The sequence below is a fragment of the Stegostoma tigrinum genome, chromosome 44 (genome assembly GCF_030684315.1).
Source record: "Stegostoma tigrinum isolate sSteTig4 chromosome 44, sSteTig4.hap1, whole genome shotgun sequence".
Taxonomy (NCBI): domain Eukaryota; kingdom Metazoa; phylum Chordata; class Chondrichthyes; order Orectolobiformes; family Stegostomatidae; genus Stegostoma; species Stegostoma tigrinum.
In genome coordinates this window covers 8,514,593-8,534,593 of record NC_081397.1, presented here as the reverse complement: position 1 = coordinate 8,534,593, position 20,001 = coordinate 8,514,593, and the positions used below count along the sequence as shown (strand labels likewise).

At 47.1% G+C, this 20,001-nt stretch overlaps 1 pseudogene; it reads right to left on the bottom strand.

Annotated features, from left to right (window-relative positions):
- Positions 1-20,001, bottom strand: part of LOC132206905 (utrophin-like) — a 615,509-nt pseudogene that overhangs the window by 34,816 nt on the left and 560,692 nt on the right.

The window sequence follows — 20,001 nt, the reverse complement described above, 5'->3', positions numbered from 1 at the left end:
AGAGTATGAACATTGGCAAAAGATCCTACGACAGGGCATGCAAGTGTGCCACGGAATGTGTGCAAGACCATGCATGATGATGTGACAGTATGGACTATGAATGAGTGAGAATGTGACTGTGTGCCTGTGCGTGCGTGTGTGCCTCTGTGTGTGTGTCTGTGTCTGTGTGTGGATAGTACATTTGTGCATGAGGGATAGGATATGCATGTGCAACATAGTGTGACCGTGAACTTCTGTTTGTGCCTGAGTGAAGTGTTGGGGGAGAATAGGGAGAGGAGAGATACAGACAGAGAGCGAGAGAAACAGTGTGTGAGAGAGAGATGAGATGAGGAATAAGAAATGACGAGCAGTCAATACCTGGAGGTAAAAAAGAACAGTATGTGAACGTTAAGAGAAGCCGCTGGATGTAATATGGAGGCTATTGTTTTACTGATTGTACTAAGTGAAAAGCAAGTGTCACCTCCTGGTGTTAGGAGACAGGAGATGCACATTAGAGAAGGAGATATAGTCAGCCTTGTTATAGACAGCAGACACGTTGCAAAAGCATAGAAACTGAAATTAAAGCTTTACTGTCCATGTGTAAAGAGGTGAGACAAATATGACCAGCCAATATTGTACCTTTGCGCTCAGTAAGATCATAGAATCATGAATCAGAGAATCCTTACAGCGTGGAAACACGTCCGTCAGCCCAACATGTCCACACTGCCCCTCACAGCATCCCACCCAGACCCATCCACCTATAACTCATCTAACATAGACATCACTGAACACCTTGGGAAATTTAGCATGACCAATCCACCTACGTTGCACATCTTTTGACTGTGGGAGGAAACTGGAGCACCCGGAGAAAACCCATGCGGACACATGAAGAATGTGCAAACTCCACACACACCAAAGGGTGGAAGTGAACCCAAGTTGCTGGTGCCGTGAGGCAGCAGTGTTAACCAGAGCCACTGTGGTCTTTATTATGCCAATTAAACTGCAAGCATTTTTTTTTAAAGAAAGGAAACTTACCATCGTCACAGGATGTGAGGGCTTTCAATTTTCTATCAGCTTTGAGAACTTTATCCATGTCTGTCTTCACAAGAGCAAGGTGATGGCAATGGTGAGAGACTGGTTAATATTCAGCAGCTCGCCGTGCAAAAAATTAGCGGCACTTTCATTGCTTTTTCCCTCGGGGCATAACAGAAAGACAAGTAGAAGGAAAATATTCTGCCTGGAAGTCAGTGGTGAGTGGGGTTCCACAGGGCTCTGTCCTTGGGCCTCTACTGTTTGTAATTTTTATTAATGACTTGGATGAGGGGATTGAAGGATGGGTCAGCAAGTTTGCAGACGACACAAAGGTCGGAGGTGTCGTTGACAGTGTAGAGGGCTGTTGTAGGCTGCAGCAGGACATTGACAGGATGCAGAGATGGGCTGAGAGGTGGCAGATGGAGTTCAACCTGGATAAATGCGAGGTGATGCATTTTGGAAGATCGAATTTGAAAGCTGAGTACAGGATTAAGGATAGGATTCTTGGCAGTGTGGAGGAACAGAGGGATCTTGATGTGCAGATACGGAGATCCCTTAAAATGGCCACCCAAGTGGACAGGGTTGTTAAGAAAGCATATGGTGTTTTGGCTTTCATTAACAGGGGGATTGAGTTTAAGAGTCATGAGATCTTGTTGCAGCTCTCTAAAACTTTGGTTAGGCTGCACTTGGAATACTGCGTCCAGTTATGGTCGCCCTATTATAGGAAAGATGTGGATGCTTTGGAGAGGGTTCAGAAGAGGTTTACCAGGATGCTGCCTGGACTGGAGGGCTTATCTTATGAAGAGAGGTTGACTGAGCTCGGTCTCTTTTCATTGGAGAAAAGGAGGAGGAGAGGGGACCTAATTGAGGTATACAAGATAATGAGAGGCATAGATAGAGTTGATAGCCAGAGACTATTTCCCAGGGCAGAAATGGCTAGCATGAGGGGTCATAGTTTTAAGCTGGTTGGAGGAAAGTATAGAGGGGATGTCAGAGGCAGGTTCTTTACGCAGAGAGTTGTGAGAGCATGGAATGCGTTGCCAGCAGCAGTTGTGGAAGCAAGGTCATTGGGGTCATTTAAGAGACTGCTGGACATGCATATGGTCACAGAAATTTGAGGGTGCATACATGAGGATCAATGGTCGGCACAACATTGTGGGCTAAAGGGCCTGTTCTGTGCTGTACTGTTCTGTTCTATGTTCTATTACAGTCCTTTCCTAAGCCATGAGTTTGCAGACACTCTGAACGAGGCTTCCCCCGTGATGGTTTGTATTCCCTGCGCTGGGCTAAAACCCGCCCATCCTTGCCAGTGGACTTCACTGCTGACTGCCGTTGCTGACCTCCATCAGGCACGACAGGCTTTGCCACATTAAGTACTCTCTTATCTTATTCTTTCTTCAGGCTATATCAATCTGCCACTGACCTGCCCATCTGACCGATGACAAGATTGGAGCAGACAAGGGGACCTGGTAAAAGGTGTTTTAAGATTTTGAAGGGCATAGAAAGGATAACTGGAAGCTGCTTTTTCCATTAGTTGACATGAACTCACTGACTGAAAGTGTGGCTGATTCAGAAAGTGTCTGAATATTTAAGCAGTATTTAGATATTCACTTCTGTTGCCGTAGGCTCCAGGGCTATGGGCCAAACAATCAAAAAGGAAATCAATGTACTGTGAGTTCAATGTAGACAGATCTTTGTTGAGTAGTGCACTAACGACAGACCGCACGGCCTCCTCCTGTGCAACAAACATCCATGACTCAATAATTACACAGCTTTTCTTTGAGGCATTTCTCCACTTGACTGATTCTTTGCAAAAACAAGGCCGACAAAATAAATCCTTTTATTAAAAGCTTCCATCTCACTGAGAAAGCTTCAGGCCAATTTGATAATCTGCTCTGAAAATTCTGCTCATATTTTGATAGTTATGAAAAATTCTACTATCAGGGCTGTCACAATCCACAACATTCTAAATCAATCAACAATATTCTAGAAAGATGATCATTTGCCTATCCAACGAATTTTAACTGATGTTTTTAAAAAATAGAGAAATAAATCTAGATCGGTCAAAAACTAATCAGTTCTTCCTTGGACCATACCTGTACAGACCAAGTTTCAATGAAATATGCCCATTAGTTGTGAGATACATTGTTGACAACAGAACATCAAATGGGGAAAAACATGACCTCACATTAAGTGTTATCACTGCTGCAAGTGAGCAGTCGAGTCATACAGCACTTCTGAATATTTTCCAAGTATTCTAATGATGAAAACATTATTGGTAACAAAAACAGCTGCGAAGTTGGTGTCGTTGAGAAGCAATGGCATCATACAGATGTAGTGCATCATTTATCCAGCAGGAATGCACTGTGCAGATTCTGTGAAGACCACGCTATAACTGAACATTAATAGTGGCAGCGACTAAATAGAGAAATATACGAAGACAGCAAACCTTTTGTTAAACAGTACCCGTGGTACCAGGAATGTGCTGAGTAATCAAAAATTCCAGTTGATCAATATTTCCACACACACAAAAAACACACACTCAATAATAGGAACATAATGCATGGGATATACGCATCACTGTTCTCCTTCATTTACAGCATAAATAACTTGAGTAATGAAGCAACTTTGCCTTAACTAAAACTTAATGGCAGAGAGCCTTCTCACTTGCACCCTCACCAGACATCACATGGATTACGAGAATACAGTAAACATCCGGTGTATAATTTTTGTCAGTTTATTGAGTGTGCTAGTTTGTGAAACAAAGTTTATGTACAGTTAAATCTACAGTTTACATGTGTATCAGCAATGATAGATTTAGTACTGACACTTGTATTTTTCCTCCAGACAACCCTCGGAGAGACACATGAAGCCAATTTTCAAAGAAAGCACTCTGATTCTTCCACTCCTACCCCTGGAAAAGGAAGTTGCAGAATGTCACTGACTGACTTTACTTATTTGAATACAGCATAACATACATAGAACATAGAACAGTACAGGCCCTTCAGCCCACAATGTTGTGCCGAAATGTTTACCCTAAACCTCAGGTCTATCTAACCTCCACCCCTATCTTATATTACCATCCATATGCCTGTCTAATCGTCACTGAAATGTCCCTAATGAGGCCGACTCCACTACCCACTCCAGCTGAAACAAAGATCTCTTTGAACTGTCATTTGTCAGACATGTATTGAATCAAAAAACAAATTTCCCACTTCCATAGATTTCTATAGCATCTTAATATGATTTGTGAAGATTAATACTTCACCCTATCATTTTATAAATACAACTTTAAACAAAATGCCACGATATAGAACTTGTATGTTGGTATTTGCGCATATGCCATTTCAGTTTGTGTGATCTGTTTCTATGCAACGAGTGATAAACACTTCGATTGAAATGGTTGAGAGCAGTATATGTGGGATTTAATACCATGTTTAATCTGCAGATAGTCCATCTGCAGGTAGTTATTCATGAGACTCAACTGACATCATGTCTCAGGGGAGCTTGTGGCCTCTGGGTTAGGTACCGTTTGACCATTGCCTACTGGTCAGTGGTTGAGAGGAAAGAGAACTACTGGCTGCTATCCATTTTCAACAAGTGATCACGATAATCTACCTGTGTTTCAATGTCCCATCAACATTCAAGAATTGTTGTTCGAAGAGGCTTCTGTGTAACAAATAGGAGCAGAATCAAGATCAACCATGTTGTTTTCCCTATCTGAACAAGCTGCCAACATCATATATAAAGGGACAGTCTTCATCATTCTTATACAATTAACTTTTACAATGGACAACAGGTGCAGGAGTAGGCCATTCGGCCCTTTGAGCCAACACCACCATTCATTATAATCATGGCTGATCATCCACAATCAGTATCCTGTCCCTGCCTTATCCCCATAAAGATAGTGGAATCAACGGTTAAGAGCTCTATCCATCTCTTTCTTGAAACTGTCCAGAGACCTGGCCTCCACTGCCTTCTGGGGCAGAGCATTCCACATATCCACCACTCTCTGGGTGAAGAAGATTTTCCTCAACTCTGTTCTAAATGGCCTACCCCTTATTTTTAAACTGTGTCCTCTGGTTCTGGACTCACCCATCAGCAGAAACATGCTTCCTGCCTCCAGAGTGTCCAATCCTTTCGTAATCTTATACGTCTCAATCAGACTTCCTCTCATCTTTCTAAGCCATTAGCTTTCTTCACTGCCTGCTGTACCTGCATGCTCGCTTTCATTGACTCATGTTCAAGAATACCTAGATTGCGTTTTACTTCCCCTTTACCAACTTGACTCTATTTAGATAGTTATCTGCCTTCCTGTTCTTTCCACCAAGGTGGATCACCACACATTTGTCCACATGAAACTGCATCTGCCATGCATCCATCCACTCACCGAGCCTGTCCAAGTCACCCTGCATTCACATAACATCCGGCTCACATTTCACACTGCCACCCAGCTGTGTGTCAGGAGCAAATTTTCGAATATTACTTTTAGTGCCTTCATCTGTATCACTAATGTATATTGTAAATAGCTGCGGTCCCAGCGCCGAACCTGGCGGTCCCCCACTGATCACCGCCTGCCATTCCGAAAGGGACCCATTTATCACTACTCTTTGCTTCCTGTCAGCCAGTCAATTTTCAATCCAACTCAGTATTTGGCTCCCAAGAACATGTGCCCTAATTTCGCTCAATAATCTCCTGTGGGGGACTTTATCAACGGCTTTCTGAAAGTCCAGGGACACGACATCCATTGGTTCTCCCTTGTCCATCTTCATAGTTATGTCCTCAAAAAATTCCAGAAGATTAGTCAAGCATGATTGCCCCTTTGTAAATCCATGCTGACTCTGACCTATCCGTTACTGCTATCCAAATGGTAGGAATTTCATCTTTTATAATTGACTCCAGCATCTTTCCCACTACTGACGTCCCGCTAACCGGTCTATAATTTCTTGTTTTCGCTCTCCCTCCTTTCTTGAAAAGTGGGACAACATTAGCCACCCTCCAATTCGCAGGAACTGATGCTGAATCTAGAGAACATTGGAAAATGATTACCAATGTGTTCACGATTTCTGGAGCCACCTCCTTAAGTACCCTGGATTGCAGACCATCAGGTCCCGGGGACTTATCAGCCTTCAGACCCAACCGTCTATCCAACACCATTTCCTGCCTCATGTAAATACCCTTCAGTTCATCCATTACCCTACGTCCTTCAGCCACTATTACATCTGGGAGATTGCTTCTGTCTTCTCGAGTGAAGACAGATCCAAGGTACCTATTCAACTCTTCTGCCATTTCCTTGTTCCCATGAAATAAATTCACTCGTTTCTGTCTTCAAGGGCCAATTCTCGTCTTAACCATTTTTTTTCCCACATACCTAAAAAAGCTTTTACTATCCTCCTTTATATTTTTCGCCAGTTTTCCTTGGTAGCTCATTTTATTCTCTGCGTATTGCCTTTTTAGTTATCTTCTGTTGCTCTTTAAAAGCTTCCCAGTCCTCCGGCTTCCCACTCATTTTTGCTCTGTTATACTTCTTCTCTTTTATCTTTATAGAGTCCTTAACTTCCCTCGTCAACCACAGCCACCCCTGCCTCCCCTTCGGTTCTTTTTTCTTCTTTGGAATGAACTGATCCTGCACCTTTTGCATTATATCCAGAAATACCTGCCATTGTTGTTCCACTGCCATCCCTGCTACGGTATTGAACCATTGAACTTCGGCCAGCTCCTCCCTCATTGCTCCATAGTTCCTACAATACTGACACTTCCGATTCTCCCTCTCCCTCTCAAATTGCTGATTAAAAATGATCATATTACGGTCACTACCTCCTAATGGCTCCTTTACTTTGAGGTCCCTGATCAAATCCGGTTTGTTGCACAACACCAGATCCAGAATTGCCTCCTCCCTGATAGGCTCCATACTGACTCTACATCTCCTGATTCTATGTCTCCACTCGCAAGGGACTGAAGATTTTATATTTCTTCATATTCATAATTTCATTTTTTTAACTATTTATGATTTCTTCATTTCATATTTCTTTACTTCTGACTATTTTAAACACTACACATTTTCTTATGCTGCATCAGTGACGGCATTTCAAAAGTAGTTTAGCTGCCTATAGAGTACTTTTTATGCCTTAGACCATAAAATGTGCTACATAAATGCAGTTCTTTCTTTTATTAACTGCGGTAGTTGTGTGTTTATGCAGAGGAGCATAAGTGAAATACATTTCCATGACAAAATTCCAAACCTAAGTTACTAAATTAGAATAATAAAATATTGCCTGTTTGCAACCGAACACTGTAGATGAGCGAAGGTCACTTAGTCAGTAAAGTACCAATTAAGTATGTTCCCGAAATGGAGAATACAAATGAAAACTGCGGTAATGCTCTTCGGAAATTGGACAATGTTCTATTTTATGATCACAGCAATGCCATATCATCAACACTTGTTGCAAAAGATAATAAGTCACTGTGCGATATTTATTCATTTGTTTTATATCCTCAAGATCATCTTCGCAAATCCTGTGAACAGGGACCAGTGAACAGCCTACTTTGCCTTTTTTTTACACCTATAATATCCATGTTTTATCCCTCTCCCCTCGATGTTTGTCTGCAGCAAGATGAGTTTACAGGGGGTTTGACAGCTTCAATTCGTACAGATATGTGTCCAATCTTTGTAAATATCTGTCTGATGCTAGAATCTATGCAGTTGTCATAAACAGGCATTCTTGTGAACAACAGAAATCTGGACCGTGGTGTCTATCAGTTTGGATTGCAAAGACAGGTAAATTAGGGAAATTTACACAATTTTCAAAATCTTCCACATTGGGATTACTCTGCAAACAGCAGGCTAGAATTGCAGCATGGTACCCTTCTGAATGTAACACCTGAAATCACTAAAGTAATAACTTCCTTGAAAATGAACATGGACTCTATACGTTAAGGTTACACAAATCCACGAGCTACAACATGGGGAAAAATACAGTGGATGTTATTTTTAATGAACAGTGTGTCAACATCAACTATTCTGTCCCAGAGTGAAATCTGAGAAATGAAAAATGAAAACGCCAGGTTAGAAAGTTCCAGCTATGTACTTACCTGATGGAAATGCATTGATTGTGATATTAATATATATATATAATTGTTCAATGAGAGGACTGATGAATTTTTCTTATTGTTTCTGTGACGATCGAAACAATCCATTTGTCAACACAATAAAGTAGATATTGTTATTGTAAAACACCCCTGAAAATCCAAAGAAAATTTCAAGAGGGGCCAAATAAGTCGTGTTGGGAAACAAAGAAATGGCAGAGGAACTGAACAAATATTTTGCATCAGTCTTCAGGTTGGAAGGCACCAGTATTAGACTTTGAAGGGAGTCTGAAGCAGAAGTGAGTGTGGTGGCCATCACTAAGGAGAAGGTACAGGGGAAGCTGATGGGTCTGTGTGGAATTTGTACATTCTCTCCATGTCTGCACGGGTCTCGGACAGGTGCTCTGATTTCCATCCACAGTCCAAAGATGTGCAGGCAAGATGGATCAGCCATGGCAAATGTGAGCTTGCGGGGAAACAGTACAGGGCTGGGTCTTGGTGGGATGTTCTTTGCGGAGGTGGTGCAGACCCAATGGCTTCTTTCCGCACTGTAGGAATTGTATAATTCCGAGAAGATGGTAAATTACATGGACCAGATGGACTACCTCCAAGAGTTCTGAAGGAGATAAGTGAGAAGACCATGCAGGCATTGGTGATCTTTCAGGAATTACTGGAGTCAGGGTGGGTCCCAAGGAGTGCAAAATGGCAAACATAACACCCCTGTTTAAAATGGAGGGTGGCAAAAGACGAGAAATTATAGACCTGTTAGCCTGGCACTGGTCAGTGGGTCAGATTTTAGAGTCTATTATTAAGGATGAGACTGGAGAATACGTGGAAGTACATGGTAAACTGGGCTGAGAAAACACAACTTTGTCAAGGGAAGGTCTCTGTTAGATCCTTTGGGAATGTAACCAGTGAGTTAAAACCAAAGAGAGCCATTGAACTTTACCTATTTGGAATTCCAGAAAGCCTTTGGCAAGGTGACACACAGGAGGCTTCAAAATAAAAAATGAGCTTATGGTGTTCGAGAATAGGGACTGGCATGGAGAGCGGATTGGCGAACTGGCAGAATGCAGAAAGTGGGAATAAAAGGGTCTTTTTCAGGATGGCAGCCAGCAACTACAGGAGTTCCGCAGTCATCAGAGTTCAGACGACAGCCATTCACGTTATACATTAGCAATCCGGACAAAGGAACTAATGGTATTGTCGTCCAAAGGGGGTTGCTGCTAAGTTTGCAGATGACATTTCAATAGAACAAGTCTCACGTCTGTCGTGTGCAAGGTGTTAGAAAGGATTCTGAGGGATAGGATTTAAGACCATGTGGAAGAGCATGGCTTGATTAAATGCAGTCAACACAGCTTTGTGAGGGGCAGGTCATGCCTCACAAACCTTATCAAGTTCTTTGAGGATGTGACTAGAAAAGTTGATGAGGGTTGAGCTGTGGATGTGGTGTATATGGACTTCAGCAAGGCATTTGATAATGTTCCCCATGGTAGGCTCATTCAGAAGGTCAGGAGGAATGGGATACAGGGGAACTTAGCTGCTTGGATACAGAATTGGCTGGCCAACAGAAGACAGCGAGTGGTAGTAGAAGGAAAATATTCTGCCTGGAAGTCAGCGGTGAGTGGTGTTCCACAGGGCGCTGTCCTTGGGCCTCTACTGTTGGTAATTTTTATTAATGACTTGGATGAGGGGATTGAAGGATGGGTCAGCAAGTTTGCAGACGACACAAAGGTTGGAGGTGTCGTTGACAGTATAGAGGGCTGTTGCAGGCTGCAGCGGGACATTGACAGGATGTAGAGATGGGCTGAGAGGTGGCAGATGGAGTTCAACCTGGATAAATGTGAGGTGATGCATTTTGGAAGATCGAACTTGAAAGCTGAGTACAGGATTAAGGAGAGGATTCTTGGCAGTGTGGAGCAACAGAGGGATCTTGGTGTGCAGATACGGAGATCCCTTAAAATGGCCACCCAAGTGGACAGGGTTGTTAAGAAAGCATATGGTGTTTTGGCTTTCATTAACAGGGGGATTGAGTTTAAGCATCGTGAGATCTTGTTGCAGCTCTATAAAACTTTGGTTAGACCGCACTTGGAATACTGTGTCCAGTTATGGTCGCCCTATTATAGGAAAGATATGGATGCTTTGGAGAGGATTCAGGAGGAGGTTTACCAGGATGCTGCCTGGACTGGAGGGCTTATCTTATGAAGAGAGGTTGACTGAGCTCGGACTCTTCTCATTGGAGAAAAGGAGGAGGAGAGGGGACCTAATTGAGGTATACAAGATAATGAGAGGCATAGATAGCGTTGATAGCCAGAGACTATTTTCCAGGGCAGAAAAGGTTAACACAAGGGGTCATAGTTTTAAGCTGGTTGGAGGAAAGTAGAGAGGGGATGTCAGAGGCAGGTTCTTTACGCAGAGAGTTGTGAGGACATGGAATGCGTTGCCAGCAGCAGTTGTGGAAGCAAGGTCATTGGGGTCATTTAAGAGACTGCTGGACATGCATATGGTCACAGAAATTTGCGGGTGCATACATGAGGATCAATGGTCGGCACAACATCGTGGGCTGAAGGGCCTGTTCTGTGCTGTACTGTTCTATTTTCTGTGTTCTATGTTCTATGATAGGTGGAGAGGCAAATAGTGTTGAGGAAGTGGGGAGGTCACAGAGAGTCTGTGGAGAAGTGGAAGTACAGGCATAGACTATTTTCTCAATTGGGAAAGGCTTCAGAAATCTGAAGCACAAAGATGACCCAATTCAGGATTCTTTTAACATGCAGTTTCAGTTGGCAGTTGGGAAGGCAAATGCAATGTCAGCATTCATTTCAAGACGGCAAAAATACAAGAGCAGAGATGTATTGCTGAGGCTGTGTAAGGCTCTGGTCATATTGCATTTGGAATATTAAGAGCAGTTTTTGGCCATCTATCTCAGGAAGGATGTGCTGGCCTTTGTCAGGGTCTAGATGAGGTTCTCAAACATAATCCTGGGGATGAAGTGAGGAGTGGCTGAGAACTCTGGGCCTGTACTTGATGGAGTTTAGAAGGATGAAAGGGGTCACACTGAAGGTAATTCAGGCCTGGATAGAGTGGACATGGAGATGATGTTTCCACAAGTAGGAGAGACCAGGACCTGAGGGCACAGCCTCAGAGTCAAAGGGACCACCCTTCAGGATGGAGTTGAGGAAGAATTTCTTCAGTCAGAAAGTTGTGAGTCTGTGGAACTCATTGATGCAGAAAGCTGTGGAAGCCAAGTCAGAGTTGATTTCAGGCAGAGATAGACATGTTCTTGCTTCGTAAGGACACAGGAGGTTGAGAATGATAGATCCCACTCAATGGGCTGAATGGTCTAATTCTGTTCTGAAATCTGAAGGTCCAAAACACTGGAGTGAATCAGTTCAGTGTTATTTTTATTGCACTGCAAGGACAGTATCTCTCCAAAACACCTAACAAATTTTCTCACTCTGTTGTTGCAAACCTATTCAATAACTAGCAACAATGCTCCTGCAGTGCCTATCTCAGCCGACGCTCGTTAGTTGTCCACTCATCGTAACTGCAAGTGTTTGCCACCACTGAAACATCCCTGTATTACTGGCACTAGTGCCATGTTTAAAGGCTATTGTGAACCAGTAAAATGCCCAGAATCCAGAACTGCCTTATACAGTTCATAGCATTTGTCCCAGACAGGGCAGGAAAGGGGAAATTAGCACCTTACTTTACAGTTGGAGACCTGGAAATCCTGGTGGATGGATTGGTGCAGTGGAGGACTGTCCTCTTTCCCAAAGACAAGCACAGGAGGCCACGACACAAGACTCGGCCAGACTCATCTGAGTCTGTCCAGTGTCAATGCAGTCTCAACCACCAAAAGAGCCATACAGCAGTGCTGTAAGATCAGTGACCTCTGCTCCAACAGAAGAGGAGCCTCATTGGAGATAATGGGAACTGCAGATGCTGGAGAATTCCAAGATAATAAAATGTGAGGCTGGATGAACACAGCAGGCCAAGCAGCATCTCAGGAGCACAAAAGCTGATGTTTTGGGCCTAGACCCTTCATCGGAGAGGGGGATGGGGAGACTGAACTGGAATAAATAGGGAGAGAGGGGGAGGCGGACCGAAGATGGAGAGTAAAGAAGATAGGTGAAGAGAGTATAGGTGGGGAGGTAGGGAGGGGATAGGTCAGTCCAGGGAAGACGGACAGGTCAAGGAGGTGGGATGAGGTTAGTAGGTAGATGGGGGTGCGGCTTGGGGTGGGAGGAAGGGATGGGTGAGAGGAAGAACTGGTTAGGGAGGCAGAGACAGGTTGGACTGGTTTTGGGACGCAGTGGGTGGGGGGCAAGAGCTGGGCTGGTTGTGTGGTGCAGTGGGGGGAGGGGACGAACTGGGCTGGTTTTGGGATGCAGTAGGGGAAGGGGAGATTTTGAAACTGGTGAAGTCCACATTGATACCATTAGGCTGCAGGGTTCCCAGGCAGAATATGAGTTGCTGTTCCTGCAACCTTCGGGTGGCTGGCATCATTGTGGCACTGCAGGAGGTCCATGATGGACATGTCATCGAGAGAATGGGAGGGGGAGTGGAAATGGTTTGCGACTGGGAGGTGCAGTTGTTTGTTACGAACTGAGCGGAGGTGTTCTGCAAAGCGGTCTCCAAGCCTCCGCTTGGTTTCCCCAATGTAGAGGAAGCCGCACCGGGTACAGTGGATGCAGTATACCACATTGGCAGATGTGCAGGTGAACCTCTGCTTGATGTGGAATGTCATCTTGGGGCCTGGGATAGGGGTGAGGGAGGTGGTGTGGGGGCAAGTGTCGCATTTCCTGCGGTTGCAGGGGAAGGTGCCGGGTGTGGTGGGGTTGGAGGGCAGTGTGGAGCGAACAAGGGAGTCACGGAGAGAGTGGTCTCTCCAGAAAGCAGACAGGGGTGGGGATGGAAAAATGTCTTGGGTGGTGGGGTCGGATTGTAAATGGCGAAAGTGTCGGAGGATGATGCGTTGTATCCGGAGGTTGGTAGGGTCGTGTGTGAGAACGAGGGGGATCCTCTTAGGGCGGTTGTGGCGGGGGCGGGGTGTGAGGGATGTGTTGCGGGAAATACGGGAGACGCGGTCAAGGGCGTTCTCGATCACTGTGGGGGGAAGTTGCTGTCCTAGAAGAACTTGGACATCTGGGATGTGCGGGAGTGGAATGTCTTATCGTGGGAGCAGATGCGGCGGAGGCGGAGGAATTGAGAATAGTGAATGGAATTTTTGCAGGAGGGTGGGTGGGAGGAGGTGTATTCTAGGTAGCTGTGGGAATCGGTGGGCTTGAAATGGACATCAGTTACAAGCTGGTTGCCTGAGATGGAGACTGAGAGGTCCAGGAAGGTGAGGGATGTGCTGGAGATGGCCCAGGTGAACTGAAGGTTGCGGTGGAAGGTGTTGGTGAAGTGGATGAACTGTTCGAGCTCCTCTGGGGAGCAAGAGGCGGCGCCGATACAGTCATCAATGTACCGGAGGAAGAGGTGCGGTTTGGGGCCTGTGTAGGTACGGAAGAGGGACCGTTCCACGTAACCTACAAAGAGGCAGGCATAGCTGGGGCCCATGCGGGTACCCATGGCCACCCCCTTAGTCTGTAGGAAGTGGGAGGAGTCAAAAGAGAAGTTGTTGAGGGTGAGGACGAGTTCAGCTAGGCGGATGAGAGCGTCGGTGGAGGGGGACTGGTCGGGCCTGCGGGACAGGAAGAAGCAGAGGGCTTTGAGGCCATCTGCATGCGGAATGCAGGTGTATAGGGACTGGACGTCCATGGTGAATATGAGGTGTTGGGGGCCAGGGAATTGGAAGTCCTGGAGGAGGTGGAGGGCGTGGGTGGTGTCACGGACGTAGGTGGGGAGTTCCTGGACCAAAGGGGAGAAAATGGAGTCCAGATAGGTGGAGATGAGTTCGGTGGGGCAGGAGCAGGCCGAGACGATGGGTCGACCAGGGCAGGCAGGTTTGTGGATTTTGCGAAGGAGATAGAAACGGCCGTGCGGGGTTGGGGAACAATGAGGTTGGAGGATGTGGGTGGGAGGTCCCCTGAGGTGATGAGGTCGTGAATGGTGTTGGAGATGATGGTTTGGTCATGTGGGTGTGGGGTCATGATCGAGGGGGCAGTAGGAGGTGGTGTCGGAGAGTTGGCGTCTGGCCTCAGCGATGTAGAGGTCAGTGCGCCATACTACCACTGCGCCACCCTTGTCTGCGGGTTTGATGGTGAGGTTGGGGTTGGAGCGGAGGGAGCGGAGGGCTGCCCGTTCTGCGGGGGAGAGGTTGGAGTGGGTGAGAGGGGTGGAGAGGTTGAGGTGGTTAATGTCTCGACGGCAGTTGGAGATGAAGAGGTCGAGGGAGGGTAGGAGGCCTAGGGGTGGTGTCCAGGAGGACGACTTGTGTTGGAAGCGGGTGAAGGGGTCAGTGGAAGGAGGGTTAGGTTCCCGGTTGAAGAAGTAGGCATGGAGGCAAAGACGGCGGAAAAACTGCTCTCTGTCCAACCGTGACTGGTATCATTGGTCTGTGCTACCTCACATTCACACTCTCTCTAATTCTGCACCACCCTTCAGCACAGCTCATGTAATACCATTCTCACCAAAGCATTCAATGTCTGTCTTCACTTGCTCTCGCCTACTTGAGGGCCCAAGGCTATTAATCCTCTATGTTCTCTGTGCCTCTTGCTCTCACCCAGGAGACCTCACCTCCCTTCCCAAACATACATGAGCACTAACAAATGCACCAGCTCATTTCATCTCACTCAATCACTCCCTTTGTTTCATTCCAGGAAAAACAGCCCACCCTAGGGCAGAAAGAGCCAACACAGGTAGTGAGGTGTCTAACGTTTGACTTCTCACAACCTATGAGGACAGTGTCCTGACCATGATCATCCTGAGCAGCCAACTGATTGCATCCAAGCCCCTCGAGTGATATCAGACAATGCCCTGGAGTTACCTCGATCTGCTGCCTGGAACTGCCTCCCTTGACTGGAGACCATTCCCCTCAGAACCTGAAGAACGACCATGTGGTTGGAGACAATGCAACGCGTTCTGTGCTTCTGCAGCTGGCACATGCTGCAGGTGTGAGATCAACATATCACGGTGCTGAACGGCAACACACCCACTCCTTTGATTGATGACTGCTGACAAACATGACAAGCTGTCTGGCTTGGTCTCGATGCCAAAAAGTTAATCAACATACTAGTGTTATGAGTCTGAGAGATGTGGCGGAGAGGGCAACCCATAAAAAGACAAAGCAAATGAAGACAAGGCAGAGGAGCTGTTAGCATTCATGCAGGGACAAAATGAGAGTGGAGAGCTCAAGCAAGGTGTCCTGATGTGTAACGTGGCCCAATACACGAATGGGTGCCTGTTCCTGCATATAAAAGTGCCCTGGCAGTAGCACTGCAATGAGGGGGGCTGCTGCAATCCAAAATGCAGCAATGAAGTACAGAAGAGTACTGAAAGCAGATCTGAGATGTGCCATGATGTGCTGAGGCTGGAACATGCCACATGTCAAAACTGTGGACATGGGGTGCTACTGATGGGTGTGGCTGCAGATGCTGGTGACGAGTGTCCAAGTTGGGGGTCCAGAGGAGCATTGAGCAATGTGGAAGCATCACACACCCACTCAGAATTTCATTTCGGTAATTCTGAGCGTCTAGTTTCTGTCTGGCAGGTACAAAAATGGAATAAGTATTAATGAGGGCGGTACTCAGAAATAATGCATGCCGTTCAGTGCTCCCTCGCGAGAATTTCAGCTCAATGTCGACAATTTCACTGGAAAATGCAACATTTTGGTTTTGACACCCTGAAGCACCTTGAGCCGCTATCAATATGAAGGGTACGTACCTAATGAAGAATGTCAAAATTTACAGTCGCAATAACGATTTAATATTGGAACACACCTCATGCAAACAAAGCTCAATTTTATATAAATGGAAAATTGGAGGCGATTTGGGGTGGATAGAAGGACACCGGAGGTTTAACCCTGGACGTTCATCTCCAAATCTTAGAATTATATCCAGCTTGGACTGAAAAAAAATAAAAATCTCTCCACTTGCAAGGATTCCCCAATATACTGTCACAGTCTTAATACATTTCCAAGTGAAGTGCATAACATTATTCCTAAATGGAGTTTACTAAACCATCTGACTGAGATAAGCTGAACGACAATTAGCCTGGAAAATACCACAATGGCACAGTTAATGCTCTTCAAGATACTGGCTAGGTTAAAAAGTCTCAGTTACGAGATAGACTGGTATGCTGGGTTTGTGTTTCTTGGAGCAGAGGAAGCTGAGGTGGGGGTCGGGATATGATTGAGGCAGAAAAAATTATGACAGGCCCTGGCAGAATACATTGTGAGAATCCTTTCCCCATGGCACATGTGTCTAAGACCAGATGGCACAAGTTTAAGGTGAGGATTAAATGCTTTGGAGGAAGTCTGAGGAAAAGCTTTTTCATCAACAAAGTGGACATATGGAGCACGCTGCCTGAGAGGGTAGTTGAGGCAGGTATTCTCAACATTTAAAAAGCATCTGGGATGAGCATTTAAAATGCTAGGTCAAAGTAGGCTAGGGACCAAGTGTAGATAAATGAGATTAGTGTAGTTTGGTGTTTGTTGGGAGGCATAGACATGGTGTTTCTATGCTGTGTGACTCTACGAGATTGAGGGTCACATAAAAACTTATTCTGCATCTGGCTGTTTATTCCTTGACATTAACTGGATGATGTTCATATTGTGTACTTTATACACGTCTTTCTCCAGCACTAACATTTGTCACCGTGAAGAGCATTACAATCAGAGTGTCAAGATGTCTCCCATGATCCTGTACAGATCTGACCAAATGGAATCAAAAGTATATGGTCGGCACAACATCGTGGGCTGAAGAGCCTGTTCTGTGCTGTACTGTTCTATGTTCTACGTTCTATATCAGTTTCAATTTTATGATTTAAAACAAAAGTCGCTAAAACTTTCAACTACTTTATCACTTGCACTGAAATGAAATTAGAACATACTGAAGCCTTATGTCAACAATACTAGGATTGATTTTAATCAGTTGACAATCTTCACATTTACTTAACTGATCAAAATCCAAAATGTAGGATGCAGTTTAATGCACCTTAGGACAATCTAAACATACTACATTCAAGTGTAAATCATACATACGTATCAAAGACGTTCAGCAGCCAGTTCAGACACATGTCGACACAGAGTGACACATTGACCTAGTCTTTGTGATTTTGTTCCAAACCATCATAAATGGACGTTAAACAGTTGATTACTTCAGTTACATTTAGAAGTTGCTCGTTTTGTGTCAATTTGTGTCGATCAAAGACGTCTTGTGCTGTGTGCAACTCCAACAGATCCACTACAAAGGAGGAAGAAAACTAACTTCGATTACAGTTTTAACTTATTGAGCTATCAAATAAAATTAATTCCTTTATTGGGCCGACAAATAAATACAATGATCAAGAAAAGTACTCTGGAATGATGGAAACAGGCCATTTCCTTTTCAAATGCAATATGTCAAATCTAACTAGGGAACCGTCAGTGATAATGTATGGTTTAGAAGGGGTGGACACTAGGAAGTTGTTTCCGTTAGGCGGGGAGACTAGGACCCGTGGGCACAGCCTTAAAATTAGATGGGGTAAATTTAAAACTGAAATGAGACGACACGTCTTCAGCCAGAGAGTGGTGGGCTTGTGAATTCATTGCCGCAGAGTGCAGTGGAGGCCGGGACGTTGGATGCCTTCCAGGCAGAGATCAACAAATTCTTGATCTCAAAAGGAATCAAGGGCTAGGGGGAGAATGCAGGGAAGTGGTGTTGAAATGCCCATCAGCCATGATTTAAATGGCAGAGTGGACTTGATTGGCCGAATGGTCTTACTTCTACTCCTATCTTATGATGCTGGTCATATTCTGTCGTTTGATTCAGTAATTTCTGCAGAACAATGGTGGAGGAACAGCAGCTTTATAAGTTATGAAGCACTCCTTTATATTTATGAAGCAGGACTCAGAACAGTTTAAACTAAAACATCAATCTCTTTCAACCGACGTGCATTCTCATTACACCCAAATCCAAAGTACAATCGAATTGGCTCTTTACTCGTTTCAAATAGTGGATCTTACAACCCCTATTTCACTGCTGGTAATCAGCATTCTTTTAAATCACACTCGGTCGCAGCGATGAAGTGTGTTAATCACATGTTCTTGTTAATTTTAAAAAGGTCTCTGTCTGTCTGTCTGTCTGTCTGTCTCTGTCCCTGTCCCTGCCTCCCTGTCCCTGTCCCTGCCTCCCTGTCCCTGTCCCTGTCCCTGCCTCCCTGTCCCTGTCCCTGCCTCCCTGTCCCTGTCCCTGTCCCTGCCTCCCTGTCCCTGTCCCTGCCTCCCTGTCCCTGTCCCTGCCTCCCTGTCCCTGTCCCTGTCCCTGCCTCCCTGTCCCTGTCCCTGTCCCTGCCTCCCTGTCCCTGTCCCTGTCCCTGCCTCCCTGTCCCTGTCCCTGCCTCCCTGTCCCTGTCCCTGTCCCTGCCTCCCTGTCCCTGTCCCTGTCCCTGCCTCCCTGTCCCTGTCCCTGTCCCTGCCTCCCTGTCCCTGTCCCTGCCTCCCTGTCCCTGTCCCTGTCCCTGCCCCTGCCTCCCTGTCCCTGTCCCTGCGCCCCTGTCCCTGTCCCTGCCTCCCTGTCCCTGTCCCTGTCCCTGCCTCCCTGTCCCTGTCCCTGCCTCCCTGTCCCTGCCTCCCTGTCCCTGCCCCTGCCTCCCTCTCCCTGTCCCTGTCCCTGTCCCTGTCCCTGCGCCCCTGTCCCTGTCCCTGCCTCCCTGTCCCTGTCCCTGTCCCTGCCTCCCTGTCCCTGTCCCTGCCTCCCTGTCCCTGCCTCCCTGTCCCTGCCCCTGCCTCCCTCTCCCTGTCCCTGTCCCTGTCCCTGCGCCCCTGTCCCTGTCCCTGCGCCCCTGTCCCTGTCCCTGCCTCCCTGTCCCTGCCTCCCTGTCCCTGCCCCTGCCTCCCTCTCCCTGTCCCTGTCCCTGTCCCTGTCCCTGCGCCCCTGTCCCTGTCCCTGCGCCCCTGTCCCTGTCCCTGCCTCCCTGTCCCTGTCCCTGTCCCTGTCCCTGCGCCCCTGTCCCTGTCCCTGCGCCCCTGTCCCTGTCCCTGCCTCCCTGTCCCTGTCCCTGCCTCCCTGTCCCTGCCTCCCTGTCCCTGTCCCTGTCCCTGCCTCCCTGTCCCTGTCCCTGTCCCTGCCTCGCTCTCCCTGTCCCTGTCCCTGTCCCTGTCCCTGCGCCCCTGTCCCTGTCCCTGCCTCCCTGTCCCTGTCCCTGCCTCCCTGTCCCTGTCCCTGTCCCTGCCTCCCTGTCCCTGTCCCTGTCCCTGCCTCCCTGTCCCTGTCCCTGCCTCCCTGTCCCTGTCCCTGTCTCCCTGCCTCCCTGTCCCTGTCCCTGCGCCCCTGTCCCTGTCCCTGCCTCCCTGTCCCTGTCCCTGTCCCTGTCTCCCTGCCTCCCTGTCCCTGTCCCTGCCTCCCTGTCCCTGTCCCTGCCTCCCTGTCCCTGTCCCTGTCCCTGCCTCCCTCTCCCTGTCCCTGTCCCTGTCCCTGTCCCTGCGCCCCTGTCCCTGTCCCTGCGCCCCTGTCCCTGTCCCTGCCTCCCTGTCCCTGTCCCTGCCTCCCTGTCCCTGTCCCTGCCTCCCTGTCCCTGTCCCTGCCTCCCTGTCCCTGTCCCTGTCCCTGCCTCCCTGTCCCTCTCCCTGTCCCTGTCCCTGTCCCTGTCCCTGCGCCCCTGTCCCTGTCCCTGCGCCCCTGTCCCTGTCCCTGCGCCCCTGTCCCTGTCCCTGCCTCCCTGTCCCTGTCCCTGCCTCCCTGTCCCTGTCCCTGCCTCCCTGTCCCTGTCCCTGTCCCTGCCTCCCTGTCCCTGTCCCTGCCTCCCTGTCCCTGTCCCTGC